The sequence below is a fragment of the Desmodus rotundus genome, chromosome 7 (genome assembly GCF_022682495.2).
Source record: "Desmodus rotundus isolate HL8 chromosome 7, HLdesRot8A.1, whole genome shotgun sequence".
In the NCBI taxonomy this organism is placed as follows: domain Eukaryota; kingdom Metazoa; phylum Chordata; class Mammalia; order Chiroptera; family Phyllostomidae; genus Desmodus; species Desmodus rotundus.
In genome coordinates, this window is record NC_071393.1 from 117,854,871 (window position 1) to 117,861,777 (window position 6,907).

A 6,907-nucleotide genomic window follows, 5' to 3' on the forward strand; every position below is an offset into this window, starting at 1 on the left:
GTCATGGAAACCGCGAGCAGCGCCACACGGGGCCTGGCCTTTTCACTCTGCCTTTTTGGCAGGCTTCCTCAGCCACCCTGAAACCCATTCACCCAGGCGCGCCAGGGCCTTGCCCCTGCCCCCCACCACCCTCTGCCCTCTTGGGCCAGCTCTTCCTCCCCCACCCCTTCCTCCCCTCCTCTTCCTCCTAGCCCTCCTCCCTTCTGCTGCCTTTGCCAAAGCGCTGGAAGGGGAAAGCTGGGCCAAGGAAGGACTCAGATTTTGAATTCTAAGCAGATTTCCCCTCCACAGGCAGCGAGCCCTTTCATGCATTTTTTCGCTATTATCATAAACGCAGGAACTTGCATTAGAATGAATGAGCAGAAACTCCTGTCTTTGTCAGAGCCTTGGCAGCATGCCAGGCATAGAATGACCTAAAACACTGAGGACTAAATGGAGCTAGAGAGGGGGTGGAGATCCCTTGTCGGTGAGAAATGGAACGGTGCTGGGGGGTGGCCTTGGACTCCAATTGTAGTCTTAGTGTTTGCCATGTGCCCAGACGCTGTGCTAAACCCTTCACACAGATTCCTGTTTAATCCATGCAAAATTCCTATGTCCTATTTATCCTTCTATTTTTATAGATGGTGAAACAGAATCAGGGGTATCAAGGAACAAGCCCAAGAGCACACAGCAAATTAGTGGTGGAGCAGGATTTGAACCCTTGAGATGCTGAGCCTGCAACACAACTTCAAGGTCATCTTCCTGAGGGCTGGTTGGTTGGTGGCTCCACACCCAGTTCCCATCATGCAGAGCCCCCAGGCCTTGCACCTGCCCCGCCCCTCCCTCCTGCCCATTTGTCACTGTACTTGTGCACATCGGATTCATTTCTCTACTGGCTTCCCCTAAATAAGATATACACAGGAGACCCCAGGCAGAAGGAAAAGGCGCTCGTCAACATCCGGCCCAGGCATATTTGTGCCGCCTGGAGGGCAGAGACCTTGCTCTGTAAACTTTTGTGTCACATGTCTGCCTCCAGCGTACAAGCTCTGACACAGAGCAGGTGCTCAGCAAATGCCTGCTGCACAGGTGCTGGATATTGCACATCCCCCCACCAGGTCCACCGCCCAGGCTTTCCCACCCTCTGCTGCCCCAGAGCCTGACATCCCAGGACTGTGTCACAGAGCTGTCGCTCTCTGGCTCCTTGCTGGATTCAGCCAAAGAAAGCAGCAGCAGGACGTTAGAGGCAGGAGGAGAAGGAGGTGGGGTTGTTCCCCGCTCATTTTCCTGCTGGACCACGGGTTGGCGGTGGCTGCTTTTCCTTACCAAAAGCGACACAGCCCCCATCCTATCATCCTCTCCTGCAGCTCAGCTCAGCCGCACTCCCTCAGGCCACCGCCTCCCCTGCTGGGAGTCCTGGATGCTTCAGCTTTCTTTGTTAGTTCTCCTTAGCTGGTCTACAACTTTAGAAATCCAGTAGTGCTCTGGCGGAAGTCCCCTCAGTCGCCCTGTTTGAGCATGCAATCTTCTGTTCCCTTCTATGACACAAGGGGAAAGTCCTACTTTCTGTCATGCCCACATGTAGGTGGCAGGGATATAGTAGTGAACACAGAGAACAAGAATCCCTGCCCTCGTGGCTCTGGCATGAGATAAGACAGACGGTAAACAAACAGAAAACACACCACATCGGGAAGGGGTAAGTGCTGTGAGTTAATGACTGGACAAGCCAATGAGCGAATCGATGAAGGCCATCATTTAGATGTCATGACTAGACTTTATAGAGATGATCTAATCTAAACTCCGCACTTTACAAACAAAGGAAAGGAGGCCAGGAGAGGATGTGCAAGGTCACTCGGCAAATTGCTGATAAAAGCTGGGTGGATTCCTGCTGTCCTTGGCTCTTCCATGGAACTGTGGTCAGAGGGATGCAGCGCAGCCTGTGCAAGTGGTGAGGGATATAAAAGCCTTTGAAGTTTCTTTGGGGTCTTTCCCTGTTTTAAGGACAATCTTCCAGAAGCAACAGTGGAGCAGCAATGAGTTTATTGGAAGGCTCAGGCAGAAGGGAAGGAAGGCATCATCTGGCAGGAACAATGGGAGTGTCTCTGTTCCACTTGGGGGCACCTTGCTGCCCACCCAAGCAGAGGGTGCTGCGGGTCCTGGAGCCCCCAGGAGACCCTGGGCAGGGGTGTGTGGGTGGAAAGGCTTGTTAACCAGGGCTCTGGGGCTGCAGAGTGGTGGGAGCTGGGGGAAGGGCTTGCACTGTGGGCCTGGTTGTTTGAGAAGGGTATTGTTCTTTTGTTGCTGACCAAGCCCCAGCCCCTGTGCAGGGCTTGGCTGGGAACCTACAACTGTCCTGGCTGACTGGGTCATTCGTTTCCCAAGCCCCACAGTGCTTCTCATTCCAGCTGGCTCGCCATCTTGGCATGGCCCCAATGACCTACTGGGTGGAGGCAAACAGCAGTAATCATGTATTGAGTCTGCAATATGCAGAGCACAATTCATGCATTATCTCAATATGTGATCATCTTTGCAATGATCCTATGCGGTGAGTTATTATCCCCATTTCACAGATGTGGAAACAAGCTTATCAAGGTTGCGTGACTTTCTCAGGGTCAGAAAGCAGGAAGGTTCAAACCCAGACTTGTCTATGAGGGAAGCCTGGGATCTTGCCCCACACACCTCTCAGACTCCTGCCAGGGGGCTTCCTGAAACCTACCAGCCCACCCTCCCAGCTGGCCCAGAACATGGGCTGCACGCCCTACCCCTTTCTCATTTCCACAGTCTCCTAGGCTTTGGCTGCCCCCTCGGCCTGCAGAGTCTTGGGTCCATGCCCAGCATAGCTTCCCTGCCATGTGGCCCTGCACCAGGCTCTTGGCCCCTGAGGCCAGGCTGGGGTTGCCATGGCAATGCCCTACCCTTGGACTGCTCATGGGCCTCACAAACCACTGGAATGTCTCCGAAATCCCACCCTTGAGGCCAGCATCCAAACCATTTCTCCTAGACAGCCACTCTCATCACAAACAACGGGGAAGTTGTTGAAGATCCAGTCCTGGTTTTCAGCTCGGAAAACAGATGGCCACATGGTGAGGCCCCCCCACGCCCTCCGTTTCCCTTTTCCCTTCCATACCACCCTCTTGTTCTCTCTGCCCAGTATCGTGTGGTGGTTACAAGCACAGAGCCTGAGCTCAAATTTCAGTTCTTCTACTTCCCAGATATTTGACCTTAGTCTCATCCTTGGGCTTGATTTCCTGTCCTTCATTGGGGTGATAATAATCATACCTGCATCCTTCGCTTGTGTGTGAGTCAGAGAGACGTACCGACTCAGAATCAGTGCCGCCTTCTCAGTGAGGTCTTCCTCGCCCTCCCTACTTAAAATGACAAACCTTTCTAGCAGAATATGCTAATATTATTATAATAAATATCCTTACAGGCATTTTCGGTGCCTTGCTTTATTATCAAGCTCCCACCCCACACCCATCATCCTTCCTTTATTTTTCTCCACAGCACATCTCACCATTTATACAACATTTCACCTATTTCTTTGGGTTGTTAACCATTTTCCCTCCCTTAGAATGTAAGGACAGGGGTTTTATTTTTAATCTGTTCTCATGATGGTATCCTCTGTGTCTAGAACAGTGCTTGGCACCCAGAGGGCACTCAAAACATATTTGTTGAATAAATGGATGAACGGGGACTTGCCAACAGCACAGATAGTTTTCACAGCCACGTGGTGGGTGCTTGAGGCTGGCTGATGCTATGGTCTTGTTCCTTTCACTTTCCTCCACCCACACCCATACTTTGGGCCTCCCAGGGACGCCCTTGGGAAGCTCTGTTGGGAGCCCACAGAGGAAAGTCCCAGCTGAGGCAGCATCCTGACCTGGGAGCCAGCCACTGCAGCTTCTGACCCATCCCACAGGGACAAACCTGGCTGCCGGACCATCCCTCCCCTCCTCTCACTCACTCAGAAGGTTGAGTCAGGACAGAAGACGAGGACAGTGGCTTCAGGCCACTGTCTCACTGGCTAGTTAGCCTCCTCTGCCCAGGGCTGCGGCAGGAAGGAACACCAGGCACAGGGCGAAGGTTATGCAGGCAGCTCAGGGCTGGGGGCCTGGGAGGCAAGGAGCTGCCTTTTCTTACCAGAGTCCCCCATGCAGACTGCACGCTCCCCAGGGCCACATCCTCCACACAGTCACTTTCATTTTCTGTTTTCTCCACGGGAGCATGAACAGCCAGGCTCTGGGCTCCAGCATGAGCTCACAGAGATGGGGTGGGAGTTGGGGGTCAGAAATACTGGCCCTGGGGGCCTTCTGGGTCTGGGGAGAAAGGGGGCTCAGCAGCTTTCTGTGCCTCCTCAATGCTCTGTGAGTAAACCTTATATTCCCCCAGTAGAGCTACTTTCCAAAGCACCATCCTGCTTGTCATCATACTGGACCCTCACTCTGGGAGAGGAGACACGGAGAAGACAGGGTGAATGAAAGCAGAACGTCTCCAGCTCAGGAGTGACCAGAGCCACAGAGCCAGGACACGAACACCTTGTGGTGTTTCTATTTTGCCGGATTTCCCCATTGTTCCCAGAGGTCCACCTTGGTGCAGGGCAACCCTGCTCAATCCCTGTCCACCTGGGAGGAAACTGAGGCACCGGGCCTGGCAGGGCCTGGCGTGGAAAGATGGCTGGAATTCTCCACTTCCAGGTTCTCCTGCAGAGCACAGTGCGTCTGAGGAGCTGGCAAGGGGAAGAAATGACATCTGGGAGGGGACCGAGAGCTGTCAATAATCCTGGGGGAGAGGTGGGGCCGTTCTCATTTTCTAGGTGGTGAATAAGCAGCCTGAACACACTGAGCTGGCAGCCAGGGCCGGGTTACAAAGCCTTCGTGCTGGGGCAGCAGGGCAGTCTCTCTGAGGCAGTGACATTCATGCTGGGACTAGGGCTGGCTGTGCAAAGATGGGGGGAGGACAAAAGTTCTGAGGTGGGAACAAACCTAAAGTAGGGCTGAGTGCTTGGGACCACCCCGGTTCACACGGGTTGTCTTGGTGTCATTTTTAATTGTTCCGCCTTTCATGGTGAAGAGCGGCCCATTTGGAAGATGTTACCTGCCATGAGGTATGAAGCCATTGGAGGAAATCCTGTGACTGATGTCTTGCAAAGATCTCACTGGCTGCCCCCTGAAGACTACATTAGGGGGGCAAGAGGGCAGAAGAGCCAGGCCAGCAGGCAGCTGGGTCCAGCCATGTGTGTCCTGATGGCCCCTTTCCCAGATGCCAGTGGGGGCTTCAGCGGGTGGACAAGAACATGAATGAAAGAACCCAAGGATCACCCCTCTTCACTCCCCAGACTTAGCCCCCCAGAGAGGACATTCAGAGCTCAGGGACCTCCCCTTACATTTTCATCGTCTGTGGAGAGGGCCAGCTCCGGTGTCCATCCCACCTGCATCCAGCCCCTCTCAGGCTGGCTGGTTAGTCCTGCACCAGCCCAAGCCCACCCCACCTTCCTGCAGGAAGCAGGCTGGCAAAGCCTGCTGCGTGACCTTGGGCTGCAAAGTCTGGCGTTTGCAAAGTCAAAGCGAGTCCCTTCCTCCCTAGGGCCTCCCCCTGAGCAGGCAGCCAGCCGAGCTCCCTGCCCCCTCCTCTTGGCCGGGGGCTGGTGCTGGCAGGACCACGGAAGCACGCTCCGAATGCTAAGATGCCGGAGCTGGAGCCCGGAGGCTCATTTGTCACCCGCTGCTGACTCAGCACTTCTGGGGAAGGCTTTTCCCTGCGCCCAGAGCAGGAGGCCAGGAAATGAGGCGGTCCTGGCTCTTCCTTCCCTTCCCTCCAGGACGCGTGGGTGGGTGTCTGAGTTCTGTCGTGTGAGCAAGTCTGCACATATGTGAGTCTGAGCGCCACCGGGTCTGTGTGTGTCTCTGATGTATGCCAACATGGGTGTGCATTTCTGGGTCTGTGCGTCTTTCATGCGTGTACTTATGTGTATGCTTGTGTTGTGGGTCTTCATATATGTCAATCAGTGTCTGGGGGGGTGGTATCTGTTTGTGTGTTATCTGTGTATGTGTTTGGATGTTGTATATCTCTGTGTGTGTATATGTCGTATGTGCCTCAGTGTTGCACACCTGTGTGTGTGTGATGTGTCTGGGTGAGTGTGTGTGCTTCTCCATCATGAGGAAGGCCTTTCCCCTCCTCTCCCCCTTTGGACTCCCCTTCCCTCCCCTGGTCCCATGTCTTCTGCCTCCAGTCCTCTAACCACGGGACCTCAGGGATTCAAAGTGCAGGCTCTGGAATCAGAGAGATCTAGGTTTCAGCCTTGGCTCTGAACTTGCCAGCGGAGTGACCTTGATTGAGACACTTACCTTTTCTGAGCCTCAGTTTTCTCACTTATAAAACAGAAGTGATCCTATCTCCCTAATAGAGATCATCTCGTGACGGAGCCTGGTGTATTGCACGCTGCAAAGGGTGCGTGTTACTTCTCCTTAGAGCAGCGGGCCCGGGGTCAGGCACAGAGCCAGGGCCTAACGAACAGCACTCAAGAACAAAAGCCCTGGGCCGCTCTCTGCTTGGCTGCTGGGGGAAGGAAGGAGGGGTGTGGGAGCGATGACCTGGATTGGGAGCTGGGCAGGAGCTGTTTGCACTGACAGCCACTGCAAGGGAAGACAAGCGGTGACCTGATTTAGTGCTACCTTGGGCGGCCAAGAAGCAAGGGAGGAAGTCACAGGCAAGGGGCTTGGAGCTGATCTTTTCTACCCCAGACCAAGTGTTGCCTGACCCCCTGGTCCAGGGAGGGCCCAGGGGAGCAGCACAACTCCTCCGCACCCCCTTACCCCCAGGGCAGCCCTCATGCTTTGTCCTGGAGACCACTCATGTCTTATTTGTTTGGATCTTCTTAACGACCCTATGAAGGAGAGTCTTAGCAGCCCATTTTGCAACTGGAAAAACTTGAGGG